General features: G+C 40.4%; 1 long non-coding RNA gene across 2 annotated transcripts in view; it reads right to left on the bottom strand.

Annotated features, from left to right (window-relative positions):
* LOC310879899 overlaps nt 1–27,631 on the bottom strand; it is a 66,988-nt gene that overhangs the window by 35,999 nt on the left and 3,358 nt on the right. For both annotated transcript variants that reach the window (XR_014571222.1, XR_014571223.1), the window contains exon 2: nt 27,351–27,427. This is a non-coding gene — a long non-coding RNA (uncharacterized lncRNA). The remainder of the gene's footprint in view (nt 1–27,350; nt 27,428–27,631) is intronic.

Genomic DNA, 27,631 nt, shown 5'->3' with positions numbered 1-27,631 from the left:
TATCCTCTCCCCAAAGGATCACATACTGTTTTAAAAAGAGAGGTAAAAACCTGCTCCTTCCCAAAGAAAACTTCAACTCTTAGAAAAAGAGAACCAGATTTGATTTATTGGAGTGCAGTCTGAGACACCCACATGGCAGAGATTTCTGCAGCAACCTTTTAGGAGATACGACACTTTGCTCTGCTGTTCTCTTTCCCTGTGTAGTGTTTGAAGTGGTGCTGTATATACTCTGGCAAATTACACTTTTGGTTCACAGCTTTCCAGTGTGGTACAGATGTACCTAAAATTCAGCAGTAGCCTTGATGCCCACCAAGTCCCTGCAGGTCCAACAACTACCACCCGTTTGGGGACAGAGTTCCAGCTCCACTAGGGAAAGGCGTATTACGTCAATTCTAGGGCTTATGGTCCCAGGTGAGACAACTGACCCTCTACCCTTCACACGTCCACTCAGCATTCTGATACCAAACACTACCAATGATATCCTGTTTTGATATGATATCCTGCCAATGGTATCCTGTTAGAACTCAGCATCCATCTTACCCAGCTCTACAGGGATGCTGCCTGGCAGATGCTAAAAACACCCGATCCACCTGGCCAGCAAGGAAGATCCCAGGGTGTTGGAGCTAGGAACCTCTAGGCACCACTCCTCTGCCTCCACTCTGCTTTGGGCACCTCCCATAGTTATGGTTCCCAATATATAACAGTCCTGTTCTCTTTTCTGTTTTCCTCTATGTCTAGAAAGTCTTTACTCCCTCTGGTCCCTCCCCAGGGCTCTGGAAGGTCTGCTCCTGTGCTGAAGCACACAGAGGGACATTCTGGTGCTGCAAAATTCAAAAGCAAATCTCTCAATGGCTAATTAGAATCAGCATTTAGTGTAAGTTTCACTTAACTCTTAGTAATTTTCTACTTTTTCAGGGGTGAGGGGCAGCAGTGAACACAAAATCCTGTGATACAGGATTGTACTATGCTACCTACCCACTGTACAGTCTGGCAACTAGGAAAACACACCACCTATTTTCCTTCTGTTTCCATTCCCTTCAGATTTATTTAATCTTTTGTTTTTCTTTCAGATTCTGAAACTTTTAAGTAATCATAAAAGCTCTTGAAGAGTGAGGTCCTTTATCTTTCCGCAAAATTAGTACAGCAAAGGTTGCTTTCCTGTGCAGCTGGAGGCACACACTTATAACTGAAAGAGTGGCTCATTCTCCTCAGCCAGCCAGTTCTCAGCCAAGAATCTAACAAAGAAATAATTTTTGTTTTTATTTGAGAAGTTATTCCCCACCTTGTATCACATATTCACAATGCTCTAGAGGAACAATAGAAGAAAAACCCTGCCCCAGGAAACTTAAAAAATAATGAATTCATGGTTCTTCTCTCCCTCCAAGAATTGCGTACTAGTTATTATGGGGAAAAAAAAATATTAAGAGCTCAACGTTACAGGGGGAAGTCAGGTTGAGGAACAATGCTCTTCCTTCTACCCACATACCCTTTTCTACTTCAAGGGCAAGAATGCCTACTCCCATCTCCTGCTTGCTGTGAAGAAAAGAGAAGGGATACAGCAGGGAAATAGAGTCTGTGGGATGAACTGAGCCAGTCTTTCTTCCCACCTGAGCTCCAGAGGGGCTGCTATGCTGAGGAGTTGGAGACAGCTGCAAAGAAAGCGCTTTGCCAGACAGTCTGTGCTTTCTCTCAGCTCCCCCTCCATCTGCTTATGCACTAGGTACAGGATCTACTCCCCACGAACACGCACAGCATCCATGTGGAAACAGGGGCAGCAAGCCTGCAAGGGGGGAAATCCTGAGGGAAAGATGAGATTGAAGGCAGGGGAAGGACAGTAACTGGAAAGAGCAGAGACCTTTAGGATAGAGAGAAAGATGGACTGAGTGAGAATAAAGGGAAACATGGATGAGAATTAAGCTCTTGAAGGCAAAGGGTGAGATTTGGGAAAAGAAAAGACAAAGCTTACCAACACCAACAGATCATGAACATGTTTGGGAGAGCTGAAGGCCTTTCCCCACCTCCACTTTTTTTTTTTTTTTAAAGTTATTCTAAGAGAAAATTACAATATTTGGGAGATTGAATAGGAACAAACTAAAGGCCATGACACAAATAAATAAAAATAAGTAGGTAGGGCTAAAACATGGCTTTCTTAAAAAAGATAAAAAAATCTTGGAGTGCACTAGTGATCCAGGGCTCCTACTGATTGTGTAATGTATCCTACTTAATATCTATAAGCATTTTAGCCAAAATCCACTGGTGTTTCACAAACCACTATGTATCAATGTTATCTATGCAAAGGTCAAACAACACTAACACTAGCTAGCCAGCTGCAATCATGAAATAGATAAGAATTCATGCAGTTGAAGCAACGACTTGAAAGTGTTGAAAGTATTATGATGAACATCTTTATAGTTCTTTTCCTACAAGCATATAGTTGCATATAATGCGCATATAATGCATAGTCCTACAGCTGCATATAGCTGCAAAAGAGGGTTTTCTTTCTAACTAGGGAAAGAAAAAAATCAATAGATAGACTTGAGAAATTTGGAGGATTTCTACTTTTTTTTTTGAATAAGGAATTAAAGTGACAATAAGGATATTCTGCTTCTAGCCAGAATTAGTTCTGTCTCAGGTTGTACAGACAGAAAAGGGAAATAATGCTCAAGCTACCTGGCTTATTAGCATGTCCAGGAAGAGAAGCGACAACTTGTCAACTGTACCTTCTGCTTCCCCTCTCCAACTCACTGAGGAAAGTAGCTGAGCCAGCAGGGGGATAAAAAAAAAAGTCTATTTACTACAATATGGTAGCAGTAAATTCTTCCCCTCTCCAAGCAAGGAGGATGAAAAATGGTTCAGAGAATTGTTTGGTTCACAATGATTCCTGAAACTTCTTAGTCATACATTATTTTAGGTTATTCTTAAAAAGTAGTTGCTATTCGCTGAACATTTAGATCAATGCCATTGATATTTTCTTGAACTAAGATAGATATGTTCTTTGATTTCAATTTAATAGGGAGCCCTATAAATTCTAACCAGCAAGAAGTTTGAGGTTGTTATTGAGATGCCAGAAGTAACTGAAGAGATTCAGTGGGCATGTATCTTTGCCATATTTTGAAAGTTGTAAGCAATTTCATTATGCTTATTTGCACAATAGAGTGAAAGCAAATGTGAAACACTGTTAAGATTCATCTCTGATGAAAAGAATGTTTGCCTCTTCTCCTTATTTACTCAATCTGTGATCCAGAATTCTGTCTCAAATTTGCATTTTTTTCCTGGTTTAATTTTTTTGTATTAACCACACACTCAAGGAGATGGGGAGGATATAGAGAGATTCTACAAGTCACTGCCTCTAATTTCAGTTATGGGCTAAGTAGAACTAAAAGTCTTCACAGCCAGTTAGTGTGTACAGTAGCAAGTTTCTCCACAATATTTGTTATTCAGTACAACAGTTTTCTAATGCTGCACAATACTTTTAAATATGAAAATATATATTGAGATGACAGATATGAACGTTCCATAACTTTCATCCTTGGACTAACAATTCTTTATTTGTTTGCATTGACACAAGGAATGATAATGGTTCCTGAAAAGTTGATATTGTTTGTCATGTCTTAGGTTCATTGAGATTTCCCTATTTTCTGCTACTTTCAATACAAAAGAAAACATAAAATTGCATTAAGTTTTAGAAGCTTAAATCTTAAAAATCAACATAGTTGACATAATTCTAAATAAGTCTTTAGATGTGGACAGAGTGATTCACATTAACTAAACAGGCCTGGATCTTGTATTCAACTTATAAATGACTTCAAGGGACAGTCACAGAGTACATTAACATTTAACCTAAAAATAATAAAGGCACGAAGGCTTATTATTCAGAGTCAGCTTGTAGAGCAAACATGGCAGTTGTCATTTTGCAAGGCAAAAGTGAAAACATTGGTACATTTAACATACAAGATCTCCTGTTTTTTAAACCAGTGAAAATATGCCTAAATTTTAATTCACTTTTCCATGCTGGAAAAAGTATTCCAATCATATTAACACTCACGGAAAAGATGAAAGACTAGTAGAACCTCATCTGGAACACCTACACACTGCATGAATAGTAGGGTCTCGTGTTTCCTTTTGGCTAGGAATATGGCAATTCAAAATGAAATGTTTGGCTACTTAATTTGAAGCCAAGAGGACTGAATTCCTTCTAACAAAAAGGTTTGTTGTACTTTGAAGAACCCATGAACATCATATACAGTAACACAGAAAAGTGAGACCAGAGATTATAACTCAAATACAGAATGTTGCAAATGATCTAAATGGCCGTTCATTCTGGCTTTGTCTTTTGCACCTTTTTTCGCTTGCTGTTTGCTTTTCTAAACACCTGTGAGACCTAGGGCAGATGTGTGGTAATGAAAGCCAGTATGCTTTTGCTTTGAGGAATTCTATCCTCTGGTTGAAAGCCTCCAGGGCTATGCAAGCACCCAGACAGGAGCAGACAGCATTATGAGCGTCCCCAGAGATTAAATTTTGGCTAGTTAATGTTTTATCTAAAGCTTCATTTGGACACTAATTTATTCTGTTAGCCCAACTACAACAAAAATTTGCATATTCTCTTTCCATGTCTCCTCTTGAATGTTTCTACAGCATACATACCTCTAGCAAGAGATAGATTCTGTTGTAACACCTTGAGAGAGGATTTGGGGAAGAGGGTAAAGGGTGAACCTTGCTCACAGTTGCTTTTGTACTTTCTCAGGAAGAATACAAAGCTATCAAAAAGGCAATCACTCAACTTAGCCAAAGCAAAACCTGCACTAGCACCTACCCACATACAAGTAGTAAGAGCCATCCACAAATTATCCACAAGTCTAAAGGAGTAAGCAAAACATTTTAGTTTTGCCCCATAACTGCAAAGCAAACAAACCATGTCATTCTCCACCAGGTCTTTCCATGCATTTATTGAGGCAGGGAAATTAAGGTAATACAAAAGATCTTTGTCCAGGCAGAATTGTCTTAGCAATTTACACAAAGATGTGACAGAGGGCAACAGTTTGCTATGTTATCAGCACTGAGGCCTGGACCTCATAACAGCTTTAAGATCTATTGGTGTACACCACTGTGAGGAAAGACCACTTCCCTGTTTCCATGGAAGTGGATATTTTGGTCCCTCTCTCAGCAATTCTGTCTTCAATAACAAACCCCAACCAAGTAGCCAAGCTAATGGTAGCAAGGATTTGTCCATCAACCTCAAGGAATAGATGTAAAAGTAAAAGCAGAAAAACATTTTTGCTTTTCACATGGCCATGGCATATAATCTTTAAAAACGATCTATATGTCACAGTTGGCTGGAGTCAACAAGAGACCCTTATCACTGGCACTTTGCTTGAAGTCAGCAAGACAATGGACATGCTGAAAGACCAACCATGTTTCTATGTACAAAGAAAAAACTATATACTGATTGTAAAGAATAAAGTAACAAATTTTTTCCATAAAGCCCAACATCAAAATACTTGGCTTTTACAAGCATTAGTATCAATAAAAGTGTCCGCTCTGAAGTAGAAAAGAGAGGAAACATACAACAACAGTAGCAGGGTTATTTGCTTTTTTTCCTGAAGTCCTTTTAACATACGCAGGCATAGAATTCCAGAAGTAAAATCCAATTCTGCCATACAGGAGACAGTCTGAACTTTCTGTAACATGAGCATGCACACATTAATCTGAAAAGATTCTGCACAACTACAAAAACAAGTGAATAAAAGTCTATATCTGGAAATCAAGTACCGCTAAAATACACACTGCAGGCAGAAAAAAAAAACAGTAATGCTTTACCTGGTAATAATTGTACCTGGATGGTAACTCTAGAACTAGGAATTCCTAAATCCATAATTCTACAAACTTACCAAAATGTTTTCCCTACATTATATTCCATTTTATACACCATCTTTTCACATTTTTTTCTCTGTAATATGGGAAAAAGTCCTTTGTACTTTTAAATTTGTTCAATTACATTCATCTTTACCTCTTGAAAACAATGTTGTGATAGCTATATAGGACTTCATAATATGGGTGAAAAAAGTGTGAAGAAAAACCAGCTTTGAGCCTCTATTTATCAGTCTCGGGTATTACTTCATTTGCTCTCCTTTCTTGTTGAGCATTGTTGGGAATTGCCCTAGTTTGTGTCCAAGCGTCAGTGACCACTAACAGATTTTAGTAACTGAAAACAGCAAAAACACATTAACAAACTAACCCAGTCATCTTTCCTGCTAGGGATGCTGATATCAACTTCAGTCCCACTTCACCTGAGCAGAACAGGAGAACAATACTCTGTGGACTGATCTCACACTTCTACTTCCTGAGGTCCTACTGCCATTGCTACATGCTCCCATTACTTTTTTTTAAAAAAGGAGCAGAGACCTAATAACCACCAGAAAAAGGGGTAAGCAGCACATGAAATGAACAGGTGGTTGGAGGAAAATTAAAATACAGTTCTTTCACACCCATAAAGGTATGAAACCGTAATTTCTCCACCAAATCAGTAAAAAGAGTCAAGCAACAGAAAAAATTCTTTGCACAGATACTACCAGCTTCTGAACATTTTTTTTTTTGTCAGAAAGGGTCACTGCTTACTTGCATTCAGAGTCGGCTTACAAGGCCCCTTCTGCCATACTCTAATTTCAACAGTGTTCAGGCTTCTGCATAGACTTCCCCATTGCATCCAAGGACAGAATCTGCTGATCCCATTTTTTTCAGAATTTGGGCTCATGAAAAAATAACAACCTTCTCTGAATAGCAAGGACTGGTGGGAACTGGCAGGATGCCTCTGACAAAGCAGGGTAGGAACACCCTGGCTGAACTGGTAAATCCTGAGGGAGTCCAGACACAAAAAGCCAGTATGGGGAAGGGAGGAGCAGGGAGAGACTGCAATGGACAAGTCACCCATGTGCAAGGTTGCACTCAAAATAGGCAAAGCTATTCTGGAACTGAAATTGAGAGCTGAGCAGAGCAACAGAGTGTCTGAAAGTACCTCAGCAGTGGAACGAAAACATAAGAAAAATGTGAGCCTGTTACTGAATATGGAATTGACCCATATATGAGAAATATACAAGAGGCCAGGGTATTTAATATACCTTCTTTGCATCAGTCCTTTACTGAGGTCTGCTCTCAGGTCCCCTTGTCAGCTAACACAGTTTGGGATAGACAGGATCTACCACACAGAGGAGTCAAATTATGGGATACTTGAGTAAGCTCAATATATATTGGTCCACGGAACTGGACAAAGCGTACCTAAGCATGCTAGTGAGCATCGCCATGAGGCCATTTGTACCATCTTCAAAAGGCTGTGGTAACTCATATGGTCCCCAGCAAATAGAAGAAAGCAAACATTATTGCCATCCTAAAGAAAAAAAATACACCACAAAATTCACCCCCAACTAAAAGAAAAAAAAAAAAAGCCACTTAGTTCCCTGGATCCCAGCCCTGCCATTCTATAAGCCATTCGGGCACCCTTAAGTGCCTGAGCAAATTATTTGGCAAGTCCTCATGAGACACGTTGATGCATGTGAAGGACAGAAAGGTGATTGGGAACGGCCAGTGCAGATTTACAGAATTGCATTTGAACAGTGTGATTACCTACTATGATGAAATGACTGGCTCTGAACCAGGGAAAAGTAGAGAATGTCATCTACTTTTGCTTTCTAAAGACTTTCTCTAGTGTCATCTGACAGATAAGTTAGCGTGACTGGAAATAAGTAAGTGGACTAAAGTGGGTGAAACACTAGCTAGACTTTCAGTGTCAACACTTCAAATTGACAGTCAGTTTTGTTTTTTAAATGACTAGTATTTCTTAGGGTTTGATGTTTGAGTTAATGATTTGAGACATCGTCACCTGTGAGCTGGTCAATGGTGCTAGGGGACACACCTCAGTAAGTTTGTGGATGGCACCAGACAGCAAAAGGGAAGGAGGCTGACACACTGAAAGAGAGGACTGCCATCCAGAGGGGCCCTGACAAGCCCAGAGAAAGGGCCAACAGGAAGACTCAGGAGGTTCAACAAGGGCAAATGGAATTATCCGCATCTGGGACAGAATGACACCAGGCAACAGTACAGGCTGTGGGGCTAGAAAGTGTCTTTGCAGCAGAGGCAGCTTACATTAGTTACACCATAGCAAGTGTCTCTTCCATCTACTATCAATAAAAACAAGCCTACTTCATAAACCAGCTTCAACATTTCATTCAATTTCCCAGCCTAAAAATAAATTGCTGTAATCTGATAAGATGTCAGAAGGAAAATGAATATCAGAAAGAAAATCTGTCATAATATAGACTAGAAGCAACTGGAGCAATATATTTCATAGGTTTTCTTCCTCTCCTAAATTCTGAGGCTGGTCATCTGAACTAGCCATAACAGAAAAGGGGACAAAATATATAAATAAAAGTCTGATGACCCATGACAGCCAGAGAGATGGTGAACAAGATGTGAATGAAACATTTATCAGGAGCCAAAGTGTAGACATGCCAGATATCCAATCTTCAAATAAGTTTTACCCTACAATATGCTATTGACACCGTCACTCTTATAACTTTTATAATTCTTTCCATTAAACAAAGTATACATGCCCTTTACTTTTTATCTGAGAATGTAAAATCAACTTTGATGTTTAGAGAAGAGAAACTGGACTGACCAGTTTGCAGTGCATAAGCTCAAGCAGGCTTCCATAGAAAACTTATACAAGTTAATACCTATATTGCGCTGCATTTTGTTAGACAGATTGAGTTCATGTTCTGTAAGTTTTTCAAAAAGCAGAGCTAGCATCAAAGTGAGAAGTGTCCAGCTTCCTGTTCACTTTGTAGTAGTTTTGCATCTTCAAACAGTGCATAATCATAAGTGAGAAAATGGATGGAGTCAGCCAGAATTATTTTTGTAGAACAGCAAGTTATATGTAGAATTTCCATTATAAGGAAGAAAGAAAATAAGGAAAAAAGTTACAGGCTCTCTTTGCTTTGGAAAAAGTACACTAAGACTTCCTAGAATTCAGTTCTGTAATATTTTAATATAACTATGCTTGTCTCTGTGAAACAACAGGACAAGATGGAAGATAGAGAGACTAGACTTGGAAGTGCTGGTAAGATGAGAAAAAAAGAATGGCTAAAACACAAAGCATAGGTTCTCAGATGCTGCTACTAAAAATCATTAAACTATCTCCCACCACAAGTACCTGGTGTTTTCCATCTGTTTACAAACCTAGTGATCTGAGCTTTGAACACTACATTTGAATTAGTTCACCTGATCAGATAAACCAGCACAGCTCCAAGTGAGCCAACAAAGCTAAATGAGTTTACAGATGCTAGGGACTTTGTCTTACACTGTAAGAATCAGAAAGAATTTTCTACTAATTACCTTTAGAGGCTTGCTGATGCCCTCAAGGATTTTCCCAAAATCATTCAGTATTGTCACTTGGTCAAGTACAGCAAGAAGGGAGGGGTGGGACTGCAAAGCCTACCGACTGTCCCCCCACACACAGCAATTTCTCCCACCCTCACCAACAGCAGCTGGCAGGGCAGTGAGTGAGGCTTGTCCACAGAGGAGAACAGAGACCCAGGTACTGCACTGCACACACTCTGCTGTCAACCTTAACCATCACCCATCAGCATGAGCAGATGCCTGGTGTCTCATTCTGTGGCACAGCTACAGGAGTAAGTTGGGAGAACGAGGAAGAACAAGCTGTTTTTACCTGACATGGCTTCTCTAGTCAACCGAGGATTAAGCTGCCCCAAGATGCGAGTATTCCCTTTTCCTTACCCTGCCCTGTGCTGCAGCTGCTCTATGACAATGCCCAAGGACCACTGCATGAAACACCAGGACCTGGACCTCCACTTGGTCACCAGCTAAAATCAGCATCCACACTGCCTAACTACAGCTCCAGCTCCCAGGGTTCAGAAGGCCACACCAGCTGAGCACAAGCTGATCTTTTCTGGAGCATCAGCCAAACTATTTGAATATTTTCCCTGTGTACATTCCAGCAGGCTTTTCTCCTTTATCATACAGACTGTATAGCTTCTAAGTAAGGTGCCAGTGTTTAACTCCACAGAAGAAAATCCTGTGTTTTTTGCCCTTTAGGAACAACATATTTCAGCTGAAACTTTTTTCTTTAAATGCAAACACACGTTCACATATTAATCAGTCTAAAGCATACGCAGGCCTCAGAAACCTTCAGTATGACTCCTGAAGTCAACAGTTACGTGCTGGTGGAGACAGGCTTTTCTAGCACAAAGCCATCCATCCAACTGATGGGCAGCAATACCAGGTCTCCTCAGAAGTCCAATTCCTTTCAGTCTACTTTTATTTAATTTCATATGTATTGGGCCAAGTTACATTATTTTAAGCTTCAATTACTCACATCAGTTCTCTTTCACTTCGTTGAACAGTACTTTTAACAAAAGGAAAGCTTACAGTCCAGGACACACACTGAATATTTAACAAGCAAAAAAATCAACCTGAGCAAAAATATGAAAACAGTTCAGGAAACACTGCAACCTCCTTGTTGTGTGTTCAGAACAGGAGTTAATAGCAAAGCAGCTAGAACTGCTTCCATAGCACCACAGTTACAAGGGAGCACGAGTTAGCAGAACACCGATGCCACCAGGCTGTTAATGCAGAATCTTCACCTGTGAAACATGCTGTGGAGAACACAGGAGGTCAAGTTTTTATTCAGTGACCACATTGCTGTTTGGTGTACCTCAGAGACAACTTCTAAGACCTGGGTCTACAGAGCCAAAAGTCATGTTTACTGTATAGCATCTCAGTCACGCTTGCCTAAGGCCTGTTTATCTTGGCTTTCATTTCTCGCCTAAGGAATCAGACTAAACACTTTCTCAGTAATAGGACTTCTGAGAGCTTACTTTCAGATGACTAATAAAATTCAAAACAGGTCTCCCTGATTTGTTTCATTGGTACAATATTCCCTCTTCAACTCTTGCCAAAGCTCCCCTCACAAGACACACAGAAGTTTTTCCCAAAGCACCTTCCTCCCTTATATTAATAAGGCATTACTCCCAGGTCTGTCATTGCAGCAAGTTTTCTTTTTGCTGACCTCAAGCTAATCATACACAGATCTCCAGCCAAGCACTGTTGCTAGCTTAGTTTTTTTTCTGCACTTAGAGAGTTCAAAATTCACAGAGGTTATGTCATGTCTTCCGCATTATAGTACACACAGTGCATTACAATTATTCTGCTAAACCTTAAGCAATATTAGCATATATAACTAGCAATCCCTTTACTACCATGTTGTAGAATTAAAAAACAATGTGTAATCTGGAAAGTTTTTTTTTTTTGTCTTGTTCTTTTCACCCTCTAGATGTTACAATTAATTACACCAGTGGTTTTTTTTGGTTTGCAAGTATTATTACAGTTAATGATGATTAGTGTAGATAATTTTGTTAGGCTCCCATTTCCTAGCTTAGGGGTATCACTTTCATTCTAAAGTGTTGATTGTTTCTTATCTAACTTTGAAAATGAGATTAGATACATTTAAAATGATGTTTCTTATATTGTCTAACTATGTAGATTTATATGGTAATTTAAAATCTGATAAGCTATGAGTGGCATAAGACTGCAATAAAGCAATCACAGCAGCTGACACACTGAAGAGAATTAAATTGAGTCTTGCTTCAAAAGAAAGACAAAAAAATATGTACTGCTACATGCTGGGGACCAGAGTGCTAGGGGAAACATTTAGGGCTAGAGAGTCATTACTTAACTTACATGCAGTGCCCTCATTTTCTCTGTATGACTGGACAGGTGCATCCATTATGTGTTATTTCTGGAAGAGGAATAAAGGAAATAAATGGTCAAATACGAAGACCTGCCTAGAATGACATTGACTGTGAGGATTTCTGTGATGGGACTTGGATTACAGGCTTCTCCTGATGCAGTTCTCTCTACATACTTTTGAACAGACAGGGATGGGAGAATAATAAGGGAGGAGTGATCCCAGTCCAATGGATACAGTTTCTTCTAGAAATTCAAATGCAGGCATGGCAGAAACAAAGAAGAAAATATTGCCTTCAGATTTAAATGCAGCTTCTAAACCAAAAATGGAAATTAAGTTACATATACGAACTCTGCATGGAAATGCCCTTTTCAGTGTACATGAAAGGGAACCAAGAAGTGCAATGTGTGCTCTTTGGGAAGAACGATGCCCCTTGGGACCATCAGGTGGCACAAAGTTTTGCAAAATGGGAAGCTCTACTCTGATTTTCTTCATACAAAAAGTCACCTATCACCTTCTCTAGGAAGGTGTACCTACTAGGTATATGTTCTTAGATGTTAATGTGGTGCTTCAGGGGGAAGGTGATAGGATGGAAGAGGCTTAAGGTATGGACCAAAGTATGCTAGGAGACATATCAGTTTGAACTGTAGCCCTTGCACCCTGGAAACACAGCATAGGAGCCTCCAAAATCTATAGCAGGAAGGGTTCTACACAGGTCTGAGGGGTACAGAGACACCAGGGCATCATTATCTCAGACACTTCAGCAAGCACCTTTGTCTCCCAGTGAATGACACCGGGCCCTCTTCTCCCTGTCTCAAGGCTTCAGAGAAAAAAACATCTCTGATTACAGTCCCTCTTCATACGTTTGCCCTTCTAATGACATGCTTTGGCTATGACAAAGATTGACTGGTGACTGGAGAAGGCTACAGTTGCAACATGTGACCTTTCTGGAATGTATATTAGAGGGGCTTTGAAAACATGCATTAGATCGCCAAAGGGAGGGATTGGCTGTGCCTTACATAAACGTAGTTTTCGGCAAGGGGGAAAAAAAACAGATACACATGTAAAGCCAATGCATATTTAAGAGCAGCTGAGTCTGTCTGAAAAGCAGTAGTATTTGTGATCTACTTGTTTTAATTATTAATTATACAATCCATATATTTATGACCAAATGGTGATCAAACTATTATAACCACTGTTCTTGCAGATTTTACATCTGAATAGTAGGTACTGCTCTACCAGACAGCTGAGCACAGAGAATAAGTCTTGGGTGAAAGTGATGAAGTTCCTTTGCTCTGGAACAGGGTAGTCCTGAGTTAGCAAGCAGAATTCCCATAAGAAATAGGCAGTGTGATTCTCCTTCACTTTTAGAAAATAGTTTTTGTTTTCTACTTTTTTCCCCCTGAAGTCCTATGCGTGGCTGGAATAGTTGGGATAAGGGCCTGAAAGGAGTTCCTGAACCATGGAGGAATATGCCCTCCATTAGCTTTAACAGGGAAAAAAATTTATCAAATATCCCAAATGCAGTGTCTTCTATGTCTGCAGGAGTTTAAGTGCTTCCCAAGTTAACCAGAGTTTTGAGGTATGAATGCCTCTTCTCTTAAAACAAAAAGTTTCCTGAGCAAATGCTAGCTCTAATAACTCAGATCTGCTGGTGAGAGATTTGTTTGCAAGTCATTTGTCATTTTATTCTTCACTTTTCCTGCAGACTACATCCACTTAGGCTAGGCTGTTAGCTCAGCTGTGCTTCTGCTCCCCCTGCCTTATTCTGCTTTCTTCCTCTGCCCTTTACACACTATTTCCCTCCCTGATGCTACCTGGGCACAGCCTCCATCCCTCCCTCCTTCCAAAAAACATCCTCTCAACACAGGGCACTGCACCCAGGCCAGAGCTAGCACCAGGCACCTGCCTCCCGCTCCTGCCTCTTCCCAAAATACACAGCATAGAGTGAACAAATAAAAGCAATATCCTCCCTCATAGTCCTAAATAGATTGTGAACAAGCAAAAGATAAAAGATTTTGAGCAGATACCCCTGAATTAAGAAGTAAATATTACCCAGAAAAAGATAAGCTTCAGCTCTTAAATCACTTAATGCCTCCCCTGAAGTCACAGATCTACCACGGGCCAGGGAAGTCAAATCCAGTCTGTTTCAAAAGATGAAGACAAGGAGGAGCACTGCAGGCAGGACTCAGCTTTCCATCATGCCCTTTCATCTCCAGCAATCCTTGTTTCTCATCTGACACATCTCTGCTGTAGTCTGCAGTGCTTTTATTATCAGAGATACATGCAGAAATTTTCAGTGTCAAACCCACAGCAACAAAGAGTTCCAACAATTTTTGTGAAATACATATTTTCCCCCTGCCTGGTCAAACTCTTTAGCAGTATCAGTTAAATAGAGCTGCATAAATCCAATATAAATCAACTGTTTTGCTGTTCTTCAGCTTGGAACTCTTAAGTGTCATTATGCTCTCACACTGCTCTAACTCAGCCAAGCAGCAAGTGGTATCTGCTAATAAAATGGCCTTTTTGTGAGGTGCTCAGAGAGTATCTCTGGATAACCAAGAGCAAGAACAGTTGCATCCCTCCTTTTGGCAAACTGTCAGCTAGGCAAGATACTTAGACTAACCAAGCAATGTATACTAACACCACATGCTCCAGAGTATTCATAATCATGCAAATATCTTTGGCCCATTGACTGAGTTTCCACAAATGAACAATTAGTTTCTCCTCTATAAATTTTAATACACATAGGGCAAACCATCTACGCTGTAGCTGTTAGCTTTCTCATCTCATTATTACACAAAAATCCACTTGGCATTTGTCAGCTTTCTCTGTATATCTTCAGAAGAAAATTGGTCTCAGTATTCAGCAACTTCCTTTTTTAATACTTTTTCATAAACAAAATATTATATTATATTATTATATTATAAAATATTATATTCTTATTATATACGCATTCTCTATAACCAGTAGAAACTACATGTAAAAGAACCCAGTTTGAGTGTCTGGATTAAAGACAACTGCAGTAATTCAAATTGCACCTGTAGCATGGCAGTAGGAACTTCTTCACTGATCTCACATACATGCTTTCCAGCTCAGCTGATGTCATGACATACAAAAGTGAGAGGCAACAAGGCAGAAAAGAATGCCTTATTTCTGTTGGGGGTGGAGAGCACTTGCTTAAGTACATTAGTGTGCCTTCAGGCCTACTGCTGCTGCACTGGCTTGAGGTTCCCGGTATTATGACAATGACTGTCACAGAACCCTGCTGTCAGTTTCAAGGGGCCCACCACTGGCTTATTTTATATATTTAAAGGACTACTCCAACACTTTTTTTTTTTTTTGCCATCTGCATGTGTCAAATATTTTGCATCTGATCCATGACGTTTTCATACAAGCCTTGTACATCTGTAATGCGCAGCACCTTCCAAAAGTGCACAAAGCACTATCTGTCACAAGCAGCTGTTTCCTTCCTGCAGCTCCCCAAGAGAGCCCTGAATGTGGATTTTATTAGCTGGCTCAAAATGCAATAGGCCAGGTGCGGAGAGAATATGACAGCAGACACTCACCAATTTAGAGAAACAAACAAGAAAAAAAATCTGTGATAATGCAGGCTTCGAAACTTTTTTTTTTTTGCTGCTGCTCTGCAGGTAGGAGGGGTGGCAGAGACGCATAGCTGTGATTCCAATATTCACTAAGGGGACCAGGAAGCAAGTTTAGGCACCGGACCCTGACCATCCAAGACTGGCTGTTGCCTAGTTCTTTTCCCTGACCCTGTTTTGACTGCTCTACAACCCTTCTCCACCACAGTGCCTGAGCCCATTTAGAGATATAGCTCACTCCAGAGAGGACAGATGAGACTTCTCAGGATTTGGATTATGTCTAAACAATTGTTTATTACTAACCAGGTTTGTGGTAAAGGACAATCACTCTGCTAGGCTGTGACAAAGTCTTTGACATAGTCTAAAGTATTTTGAACTGAGGAAGGCACCTAAAGTATTTTATAATAGAGCAGTTTTGGAGACCCAAAGGAATCCCAGGTTCAAGGACTGCTTAAGTGTAGATTTCTTAAATGCAGATTTGGCCCATCTGCTCATTCAGTCTAGACATGAACTGGTGCATACTACAGGGCCTTCAGGTGAGGGCCTAGTCCCTCTTACTCAGAGCTGTAAGTGTACACTCATATACCATCAGAATGATGGTGATTATTCACCTCTAGATGTGCCTCATGCTTTACAGACATATATTAAGCCTAAGCCCCTTCTCTGAGGGCTTGTATCCTGAAATGCATTTAAAGTTTTGATATAGAATCCAAATGACCCTGAGGCTATTTAATTTTCCTTTCAAGGTGTTGTGGATTTATACTTAGGCCCCTTCTCAAAAGGCCATTTTTGACCCAATGGCCCATGATGGTTTCTTCAAAGCAAGCTACAGTCTATCAGTCAACTTCTGTTTACTTCACAGATCATTGATACAATGGAATTTAACAGCTGCTCAGGAGCTATTATAGTCTCTCATGTCAATCTGGTTGTCAAGGGTATACAACAAATGTCAAAAGTCTTCAAGAATAATTTTAATTGATATTTACTGACCATACACAAGATGTAAGCCTTTATGCCCTGCCCTAGCTTTTTCTCCAAAGGGTAAAGCCAAAATACCCTACAACCTGAGAATTAGAGCTGCCAGAACAAATTGGTCAACACAGTATTCATCAGATATCTCCTTAAGCTGTAGGAGCTTAACAACACGTTTACTCAATAAATCCCTGCTCTTCGTTTCATTTCTATAAAACTAGCTAAACTGCAACAAGTTAAAAAGGGAATGCTTTTTATTAAGACTTCACATCTCCTATTTTACTATAGGTCTGTCTTTTTTTTTTTTTTTAAACAATCAGTACTTAAAATTCTATGGTCAAAATGTCATGAATGCATCAAGTTTCAAGAACGGAAAGTCAGGTTATATAGATGGACCAATATTTATAGGCAGACAAAATAGTTTGTGAGGCCAGATCATGTATTTATTTGTATTTCCTGCTTTGAATAAGTAATTACTAGAGAAAAAGAAACAGTAAAAGTCAAAAGAAAGTAGAAAGAAGTCATTGAAGATCCCAAAACACAGCCCTGAAATCCAGCCCTCAAAAGTCATCCAAATATGCAGGTCTCTATATTAGAGTAATTAAGATCATGCTTTTTAAATTTCTTGAACTCTAATTTTAGATATAACATACAATATTGATAAAGCAACAGCTCTATTTGAGGATGACCCTTGCCAAGTGACTGAGCAGTTTCCTATGCTGCAAAGAAAGCAGCCACTGTCCTACATGCTCACGCTGCCTCTGTCCCTTTTTCCCCTGCAGATAGAAACCTTCCCCTGCATTTTCTGCCATGGCTTTGCACATCCACCCTGCCACCACCTGAGATGAGGATGGGTCACCTGTGCTCCCTCTGCTACTGGTGCAAAGAAAGTAAGTACTGTGGGTGCTGAGCAGGCCAAAGAAAAGCAGGAGGATAGGTCCCTGTGGAAGAGGCAAGGAGGTGATGCAGTCCCAAGTAAGCATCACTGACAAAGACCAGTCTGGAATGAAGACTATTCTCACAGCAATGCACATAGGACAAGAAGAACGAAATTTTCAAGTTTCTGCTCAAAGCCAGATCAGTGGTGGTTCAGAGAGACACAGAAAGGCTGAACATGGAAACACGAGGCAGTAGCTATCTTCCTCTTTTGGTATTAGCAATCAATTTTGTTTATGTTGGTAAGAAGCCTTACAAAAAATGTAACCTCTGTTTTCTTTAATAAAAAAGGAAATGGGCAGAGATGCACTAGGTTAGTAGATAAAACATGAGAGAAATGCTTCTGTGACTTACTTCCCAAAGGTAAAAATAAAGAAGTCTGCTGTTTGACTAAAAAGTGTCCTAAACACTAGGCTCTTAGCAAGGAGTAGGTTGAACCTTAGACACCAGTTGGAATGTAGTACTTGGAATCGAGGACTGGGAGGGTTACAAACAAGCAGTACTCTGTCCTCTAATGCTCGTAAGTGATGACACTTGAGCATGTATGGGTAAGACCACATGTAGTTTGCAGTGGATGGAGACGAAAGACTATAATAATTTATTACAATATTTCCTCAAAACACTTTTATATTTCATATGATATACATCAAACTGCAATCAGACTCTGACCAGGAACCTAGGTATTTCCACATCCAGGAAACTTTCCCAGACTGACAGGGCTTCTCCCCCCCCCCCCCCCCCCCCCCCCATTCTATAGGATTTTGGAGTCATGTGGAAAAGAACTTGAAAGGAAGAGCTAGGATTAGAGCTGCATTCAGGTAGATGGGTAGACATCAGTTTTCATTTCATCAGACAGAAGTAACAACGAATGCTATATTATTACATAGTAAGGGAGTGATAAAATTCTCTTCTTCCACATCACCTTCTAGAAGATGCCTTTTAGAAGAGTTCTCTTAGTTGAGGGTTGTAAACTAAAGGTTTGAGGAAGTGGGACTTAGTGTTCTGCATACAGATTATCACCCTTGCTCCCTCAGGTACATATGTAGCACAGAAGGGCTGGGCATAAAGCTTGCTCATGTCATCTGAGGTTTCTATTTGCTAGTAAAATGCAGTTATATGTCCAACATGCTGATTTTAAGAGGCTCCAGGATGCATAGCTGGTTCTGTACACCCTAATCATTTAGTCCTCAGCTCATTTGTGGAGTAAAAATTACTGGGAATTCAGGTCATTGCTGGGAGATAAGATCCCTTGAAGAGAAACTGAAGATTAATCAGGTAGTTAGGGCAATTTATTGTGAGGGAACTGCATGCTCAGTCAACATTGTCAAGAGAAGAACTTAGTCTCAGAATAATTACATGAATAAGGCTAAGAGAGAAAGGAAAGAGGAAACTTTCCAGATTAGGAAGGTCAGATATGGAATACATGGCTCGAAAAGATCACTGTGGAACTCTTGATACAAAGGAGTTAACTAAAATTTGAACAAAATTCTTGAAGCCACCATTTTTCTAGTTTCAAGGTCCGAGTAAACTAGCCTTCACATTCAGAGGAAAGAAAATGGGACTGTGTCTGAGCATCCATTTAGGACTAGGAAAGAACATCAACCTGCTTCAAGGCATGTCACTTAAAAATAAAATCAGATTTTTAAAATCCTGTGGGTTTCTAGGAAGTTTCTGGTGTGCTTTTTCATGTAATTAGATTGCCACAGATGCATTACAAAGCTGTTGAGCTACATTAATTGACCTGTTTTCTTTTCCAAAGTCAGAAAAGCCTCATACGTAAACTTTTCATAAATATATTTACTGTGTTGTTCCAAGAAGTGAGACTGTATCAAGAAAATGCTTCTCCTTAAAGCTTTCCACTGCTCTTCAAGCTTATTACCACATAGAGAAGTCTATATCATATCTAGACACGAAAGTACTTTCTGAAACATAGAAGTGAATGAAAATAATTGATATTTTCAATATCAAATACCAAGGAGATATTAATGAGAAACAAGCTATAAATCAATATTCTTAATATCAAAATCAATATTCTATACACAGTCAAATTGAAGCACCAAATATCAGGTAGCTATTAGATCGGAGTAATCAGTAAAACATGCTAACAGAAATCACTAGAAGAATGCTGCAAAGTGTCCACTGCTTTCATCTCTGCAAAATTCAGGTCTTCAAAACAAGCCAGGCTCCCATTTTTTTGGCTGATTAGTTTCCTGGAAATGAACTTCTGTATCCCTGCTAAATTAACAGGATGTTCTCATTGGCCTATGTTTACAACCCTCTTTTCCTTGGAGAAATCCCTAAAGGAGAGGCTGCTTGGGAGTAATGCAGGGCTCTAACACCAGCCCTTTATTCTGCACTAGCCACTGAACTCAGCAGGCAGCAAACAGCCTTGATTAAGTTATTTGTATTCCTCAGAGGTTTGCTGCTGCCTGGGTTCACTCTGCAGTCCTCTAACCCCCAACAGGAACTGCTGAACAACTGAAAATAGTCCTGGCTGTTATATGCCATTAAGATATAATGATTGTCTTATGAGCATAGAACAGCAGCGTGCATTTAACTTGAGCCGCAAAGCTTTGGCCTCACTTTTCATTACACCAGTCTACCAGAAAGAGCTGAGAGGGTTTAAAAGAGCTCTGATGCACAGACAGAAATCCTCAACAGGACACCGAGTCCTCAGCTCTCCCAGTTTACATACCTCTGTCACCTCCTTTTAACATGCTCTCAGCTTTTAGACATTCCTAGCAATTGAAGATATTTCATTAGACTTTACAGCATGAATCAGTTCCTCAATAAGTAACATCTGGCTGGGATGGAGGAGACAAAGAAGCAAGAATAAGTCTCTTCCTGAACAAGTGGAGACAGATGTGGACATTGTATACAGAGGTACGACATGAAGCATCTAAACAGCTAATTGGCACTCATAGAACTGACTTTCCAGAATATCCCACTTCTCTTATAAGGGTTTCTCTTATAAGGGTTTCTCACCACACTCTGTATTTCTAGCTCACACATTTACAATAATCCTCAACCCTGTTACCCATGACAATGCATAAAACAGAAATAGCACAAGTAAATGCAACCAAGAGACTTTTTAAATAAAGCAGCAAGTAAAGAACTGCTTAGTGTTCTGATACAATAGTAGGATAAAGACAGTTCTTGTTCCTTAATTTACAGATCTAACCTGAGAGAATTTAAATTTAATCAGTAAAACAAGCAAATATGGTAAATTCTACTAAGTAGACAAGCAAGGGCATATCACTTCCATACAGTACCATATTTAACTAGCTTGAAAATATGAATCTAAAAGTGATTTCTAAAATACCTTTCCTTTTTCCTTTCCTCTTTAAGTACTATTTTATCATTACTTCCTGTTTAAACTCCAAATACATTCAGGGCAATAGCTCATTCTGTAATCAGTTAAAGCAAGCTCTGGGGCACAGAGTAGGGTTTTGGGACTGATAACCACAGAAAAATACATTGTTAGGTCTCCCTGCAATACTTTTCAAAAAGAGTTCTCACGTGTGTTATTAGGCTCGTAATTTCTTAAACATTACAGATATTAGCATCAGCATAAAACCACTGTTCAGATATCCTCCTTTTTTCTGTCTATTCCTTCTCTAAACTTGCTATCTTCTTTAAAGAAAAGTTCTCACACTCAAAAATTCTTCTTCCTCTTGTCAGCAAGACACTTCATTCTCTTGCTTCAAATCCCTCCATATAACCTACATTTCACTAAGATTGACAGTAGCGCTCTAAATGCTGTCAGTATAGCATCCTATCTTACAATTCTACTCTTATCTTGTATATCATATTTGTCTAAAATCAAATTCTTAATTGCTTGGGGCTTAAAGTTGCCTCTCTGCCTTGTTTTATCTTAAATCATTCCCAGGTCCAAGCGCTTCCCACCCTGACTGGTTAATCCGTAGGAGCTATGGGATCACTTCCTGACAGCTAGAAGAACAGCTGAGGTTACCATACCAGTGAACTAGGAATCAACTGAGCACATAATATTTCAGCTCCATGTTTTCCACTCCAATGGAGCATCACTGCCATAGGACTGGTTACATGGCATAGGAATTCCCATGCCGTAGGAATGGTTACATTCAGAAAGTTGCCAAGGTCAGCTCATGAGCAAGGTCAACTCATGTTGTTTCATTTTCAGAGATATCCTGCTAGAGTTGTGAACATACTTCATTTTCCTTATTTTAATAAACTAACATGAAGTGACTGTAAATTATTAATCTCACATATACTATACCTAACTTTAAGGACAGTAATCTGAAAAGGAAAAGTGAGAACCATGAAGTCTCAAAGGAACCAAGCGTAGGCACAGGAACTTAGATTGGAAAATACAAGGTGCTTTGTGATAAATAGGGAGGGAACATTAACTTCACAACAGGAGAATATGGCAAAGATTAGACATTCAAGACTAAAAGTAGTATAGTAGTACATATACTTCAGACAAAAATGGTGGAATAAAATGTTAAGCTTTTCTAATAAATAAGAAAACCTTTCTTTGGTGCTAATTATATGAACTTAATGGAACTCATCCCTGTCAAAATATTAAAACTAACTCACCCCAGGAGTCCTGACTGTATGAAACATACATCTCTCTACTGCTTTTGAAGTATCAGCATATACCAGTAAGCTTTCTAATTGACAATTTTTTAAAATATAGAAAATATTCATAAACATAAAATGAGCAAATTTAAAGCCTTGAAGGTCTTTGCTTTTTATCTCACCAACACTTCAGTGCATATCTTAAGTACTGAGAGCACAGATTTTTACAGAAGGTACCTCTAAGAAACTGTCCAAATCATTACTGTATAGAGAGTTTCTATTCCAAGGAAGAAAAAGCCATGTTACACTTGGCCATTGTTTCCATACACCAGGGCATTGAGGGTCTCAATCTGCCTTTTTAGCAAAATAGCTGCATGCAGCTGAGGCACAAAAGCAAGCAAAAGCAGCCTTTAATCACACCATTTTTCTCATCCTTAAAACGGAGATTTAGGCATGTTCTAAGTGGCAATAACCACATGGTTTCCAATGTATCATGGTGGAAGAATGGCAGAGCAGGAGTGAGGCCTCTTCCTTGACCATGCTCACAACTGCGTGCCTCCTGCGTGAACTGCAGAAGAAGCAAGGACTGAAGCCCTCATATCAGCACTGAGGGGACCACCAGGCCAGATAGCTGTGGGCATTTCGTGACACTTAAGTGACACAGGTAAAAATGGAAGCCAAGACTTTTAAGGTATTCATAAATCAGGATTCATAAGAAAGAAGCTATTGTCTTTCATCAAGGAAAAAATACATACCTAAATATATATTTGAAACTAAATACCACCTTTTTTTTTTTGCTAAAAGGCACAGGAGAGGCAATAAAAATATGAAGAGAGAATTGAGGCATGCTATTTGGAGAGCAATTGGAACATTTTGCGTAGTAGTGAGGATCACCTCTTCAAACAAACTAGCGCAAGGAATCAGCAGCCCACTGTCAAACAGATACACCCATTTCCTGCTTGATGGTCAGCTTGCACAGTCTCACATCACACAAGATTTGAAGCCCCAGCCCTCAAGAACTCCAAGCTCTAAATTTCAGACACACCCACAACCACACTTGAACAAAGATCCTCCTCTCTCTTGTGGCTGAGCATTCACCAGCAAATTTCAAATGCAAAGTATAGGGATAAATAAAAGCCTTTCACCACCATCCTAGAAAACCCAACACTAGAAAGGGATGCTTTCAGAAGCATGTAAAGCATGGATCAATATTTGAAGTTTTATATGCCCTTTTGGATTATCTCACTTTCCTGTACTTGTTTGCCATCTTTAATCACCTAGCCTAAGCAAAGGTCCACTTCTACAACACAGAGGCTTCAGCTCCTCACTGTTTTGGGGAGTTATGAATCTGCAAATCAGTTTTAATTGAAATACTACGGCATAGCATAGAGGTTAGAACAAGCTAATCAAGGCACTACATCTGAGATGAAAAGTCACTGATCCTAAAAGAGAAAGTCAAGAAAGTTATGGTTTAACATTCTCTTTGATCTGTGTGCAACTTCACTATTTAATTTGCTTCAGCTTGAAGAAGGTGGACAAGGAAGAGAAGGTTTTACGGGAGAAATGATTTCACATTAATCCAGCTTCATTTGAGACTTCTGAAAAGCATTAACTTCTATGCTATAGATCTGTCTTTTAGAATTTCCCCACACTCATATGGTTTAACACAAAAACAAAAATATTTTATATTGATGTGGCCCTTGAATCACTTAGATCATGTTATATAGGAGATGTGTCTCACCAAAGGTAACAGTCTTTTGAATAAGATTACTAATTAAAAACCTACAATTGCAAAATTTACAGCCAAAGCTAGCCCTGTAGTTAAGACTTCTGAGAGGAATAAAGTATGAGACATGGACTGCTATGGAACAGCAGTAACGCAACTCCTTGAGACATATTGCAGACATTGCATGATAAATCTGGATAATACGTAACACTCTCCAGAGTATTTTCAATGCCATATCAAGCAAAAGAACAGACGGTAGCTTTACAAATATCCTACAGCTCAGAAGGATTCAGACATCTGTCTGTGAAGGCACTGGCATGACTCCATTCTATTCTTTGCGCCCAAACCCATGCCACACAGCTTCAGGACCAACAGAGGGATTCGAGATTGAGACCAAGGTCCCTCCAGCTTCTCCAGCAGACCGCCTTCTTGCTCACAGACCCTGGCAACAGCCTCCTTTCTCACTGCTTTGCCACTCACCCTGAGTACCAGTCAGCATGACACACTGAGCCAGCTTTCTGCCCAAGGGACTTCTCCAAGTTAGCACATGTGCCTTTCCTGCCAGGCTTCCTACCTTCCAGAAACAGAGTATTTGTGCTTTCTCCCAGGCAGTTTCCTTCAATTGGGCTGACTCATTCCTCAGGGTGTTTGGGAGGCATTAGATGTGCTGCACCAACTGGCCACCACACCACTGTGGGGTGCTGACTCTGACACTGTCCCACCATCACATATCACCTGACCCCAGGGTACTGCAGAAGCAGTAACTCTGCAGCTGGGGTGCTTCACACTCTTGTACTATGCGTCTTTACAGAGGACATGACTAATCCAATCCTTTTAACAGGAAAAGATGTAGAAAGAGCACAGGCCAGCACAAATATTAGGGAGGTATAACCTCCCAAAGCCCCTTGATCCCTTTCCCTCCTTCAGCCTTCCCAATAGAGCACACCATGAGGTGCTTTATGTGCAGGTTTTTTTTGTTGTTTTTCCTCCCACCCAGCCTCACCGAAGAGCTGATGAAAGCCAGCCCCATGGTCACATTAGAGGTCCCAGGGTACCTCTTGTTAGAAGAGAATAAGGACTTTTTGTGCTTTCTTCAGCCAAGCGCTCTTCTCCCAGGGCAATGCATGAAGTACCTGCCAGCTGTCTTCCATCTAGCAGGGGAAGCTCAATGCTTTTTCCATAATGAAGGCCACCGTATACATCTAAGCTATTAACTAAAAGACAAACAGACACTTTTTGATGAAAAGATGCAACTCTGTGAGGTAGAAATGGGTTAATAAATGTGAAAATGAATCTTCCAAGGATAATGTGCCAGTGTCAAGCAGCAAAGCAGCTGAAGCACAGTTCCGACATCTCCTCAGGACGCATGATATTCTCATAAAATCTGAGCAGGGGAGAAACATTTGATGTCTGGCCCTACCATTTATATTTTTAGAAGGCTACACAACAATACTCTGACACCCCCTGAGGTAGCTAATGGTTCAACAGCCCTGTACAGAGAGGTTCTGCCTCCTTTCTAAGGCATACAAATCCATAAACCTTCACTGACCTGTAGTGTCAGTATGTTCCTGCCTGCAGCCCTTTTTTTCTGCTGCGTTAAAAAGCCTGATGAGACTGCTTATTGAATTTCTTCCTTTCAGCATCAAAAGATACTGGCCATGCTCTCCAATTATTTAATAGATTCTGCTACAGTGGAGATCACTGATTCATTTTCACTAGAGATATCCAGTCATTGTAAAGAGCAATTATATATAATAACATCCTAGCCGTTCTCAAATGTTCTTTTATCAGACACACAGTCCAGTGATTACAGAGACAGCCAATGATCTGATATTGATAATAAAACTTAATGTCTTTGGTGTTAGTTTTACCAAAATAGCAGTGGTCTTGCTCTGCAGACCCCAGCACACTCAAAATGCAGTGGGACTGTTGGGGTTGCATTTTGTTTTGATTTATATTTATTCCATGGTCATTCCTTTAAAGCCTCAGAAAAAGGTGTCTCTGATTCCTCCGATTATTTTTTTTTTTTTTTTTCGCTGTTCAGCAGTGCTGTCTGGAGGAACAACACAGGAAAAGGGGAGTTCCTGAGCTCTAAAGCCAGCTCTGTCGCTGGGCAGCCTCAAGCAAGGCGCTTTGTCTCAGTCTTTCCATCTGTAAAACGTGGAGCATAAAACTTTCCTACTTAACGGCACACAAGGGACAAAGATCAATTTGTTAATGGCTGAGCATTAGCACTGTGCAGAGTCCTTTGAACATACATGTCCTAAAAATACTAAACCTTTTTGCCCTTATTCACAGATTACTTTACAGATCCACAGACTAAAGCATTCATTTTCTAAAACTTTCCCTGATATAAAAATTCAGCAGGAGCTATTTACTGAGGCATGTCTCTCAATGGCTCTGAGGTGGCAAGTACAAGTAAAAAAAAGAAAAAAAAAACAAAAACTTTTCCTAACCCTTCATTTGACAACTGTGATATAACTAAAACCCAAAATAGGCTCGTGAGGTTCACAGGGCTTGCTTGACCTGAAAGCACAAGCTGTGAAGAGCAAGATGAGAGTATCCACCTTCCACAGACTGTTCTTGAATCCAGCCTACTGACAAAGGCTGCAGCAATGCCGGATCACATCCCATCAGCATTTGGCTATTTGCCTGATGTGTAGCACACTAGCATGGTTCCTGCTCGACCAGGGACTGCAGCCACCAGTTCCTGCTCATAGCATGTACACAGGTGAACCCTAGGGGCCATATGGATGACATATGCATACAACAAATCCACCTAGAGCATGTCAACTAACTGCCTAGGGCACACACTGTTCCTTCCCTGGGACTGGGAGCTGCTGGACATACCTCTCCAAGATTCCACAGGCAGAAGCCTTAAGGAGTCAAGCTTTGGTAACTGGAAGGCACCAAGTACAGACTTTAGTGTGGAATAACAAGCCATTGCTCCTCTGGAAAGAGTATGGGGTGGGTGGTCACCTTTAGTCAGTCACATTAGTTCAGATACTGCACTCAGGCTGGAGCCCCAGAGCACCACAGTCTGCACACCAAGTTATCCTCTGATCTTCATGCTGAAGCAGGTCAGATCTCTCATGAAGCCAGATAGCCTGGGCGCAGTGGATGTGGTTCAGCTCATACTTTTATCCTGCCTCTAATAGCAGCAAGGCTACAGGGAGATGTTCAGGAGCACGACGTGGCTTTGCAGGCTCAGTACTAAATTCAATGACTTACACAAAGGAGGCACTAGGTGTAACCAAAATGCCAGTGCCAGTGGTAGGACACTGCATGAGGCCATGGCTAGGGGCTCAGGGAGTTGAGGGAGGCTGCAGTGCTGCCAGCTGCAGCATCCCCCAGCTGCCATTTCAGCTCTGTATCACCCCTGTTCTGGCAAAGTAACCAACATCACTTACCTATTGCTATCTACTGCTCAAGTTCTGCCACTTAACTGGAATTCATACCCTGCAAAAGCAAGAGCCTGCAGCTAAGATATTCAGCATTAACCAACCTAATCTGTGCTGGTTTTCATGGTGCCCATTTCCTGCTCCTCCCCAGTCACGCACAAGCCCTCTTGGTGGGCACCGTGGAGCACAAATGGAGCAGCCACAGCAGCTGCAAGGGCAGCTGGGGAGCAGGCAGGGGAAGGAGTTGTGCTTGTCCACATGGTCTCTCTACTTCATATTTAACTCCACAGCCATTTTTTCCATGCCAGGCAGCTGTGAGGCTCTGTTAATACACCACCTGAAATCTATTTTCATCTAGCATTCAGAACATGACTGTAAGTGGTTTATTGTTGTCATACCTTTAGATTACTTTAAGTTTAGGAGCACTGCCTTTCTCCTCTTCATTTTTCCTGGCAATACACACTGCTTCTCTTCCCTGTAAGGTGAAAGATGTATAGACTGCTAGTTGTCAGTGCTTGCAAGTAGCCATTTAAAAGCAGATATTTTTTGTCAGCGTTTTTATTTGTGAAGCTGCTATGACAGATTTGGAAATTGAAGCCCTTGATTTATCTCCAGGCTGAAAACTAGACAGAGGCAAGGACACTGTGAGCCTTAGGAATGAAATTACAAACGTGTCATT

Source organism: Anser anser, assembly GCF_964211835.1.
Source record: "Anser anser genome assembly, chromosome: 1".
Classification (NCBI taxonomy): Eukaryota; Metazoa; Chordata; class Aves; order Anseriformes; family Anatidae; genus Anser; species Anser anser.
The sequence above is the reverse complement of the archived record's forward strand: the minus strand, read 5'-3'. Positions and strand labels throughout refer to the sequence as shown.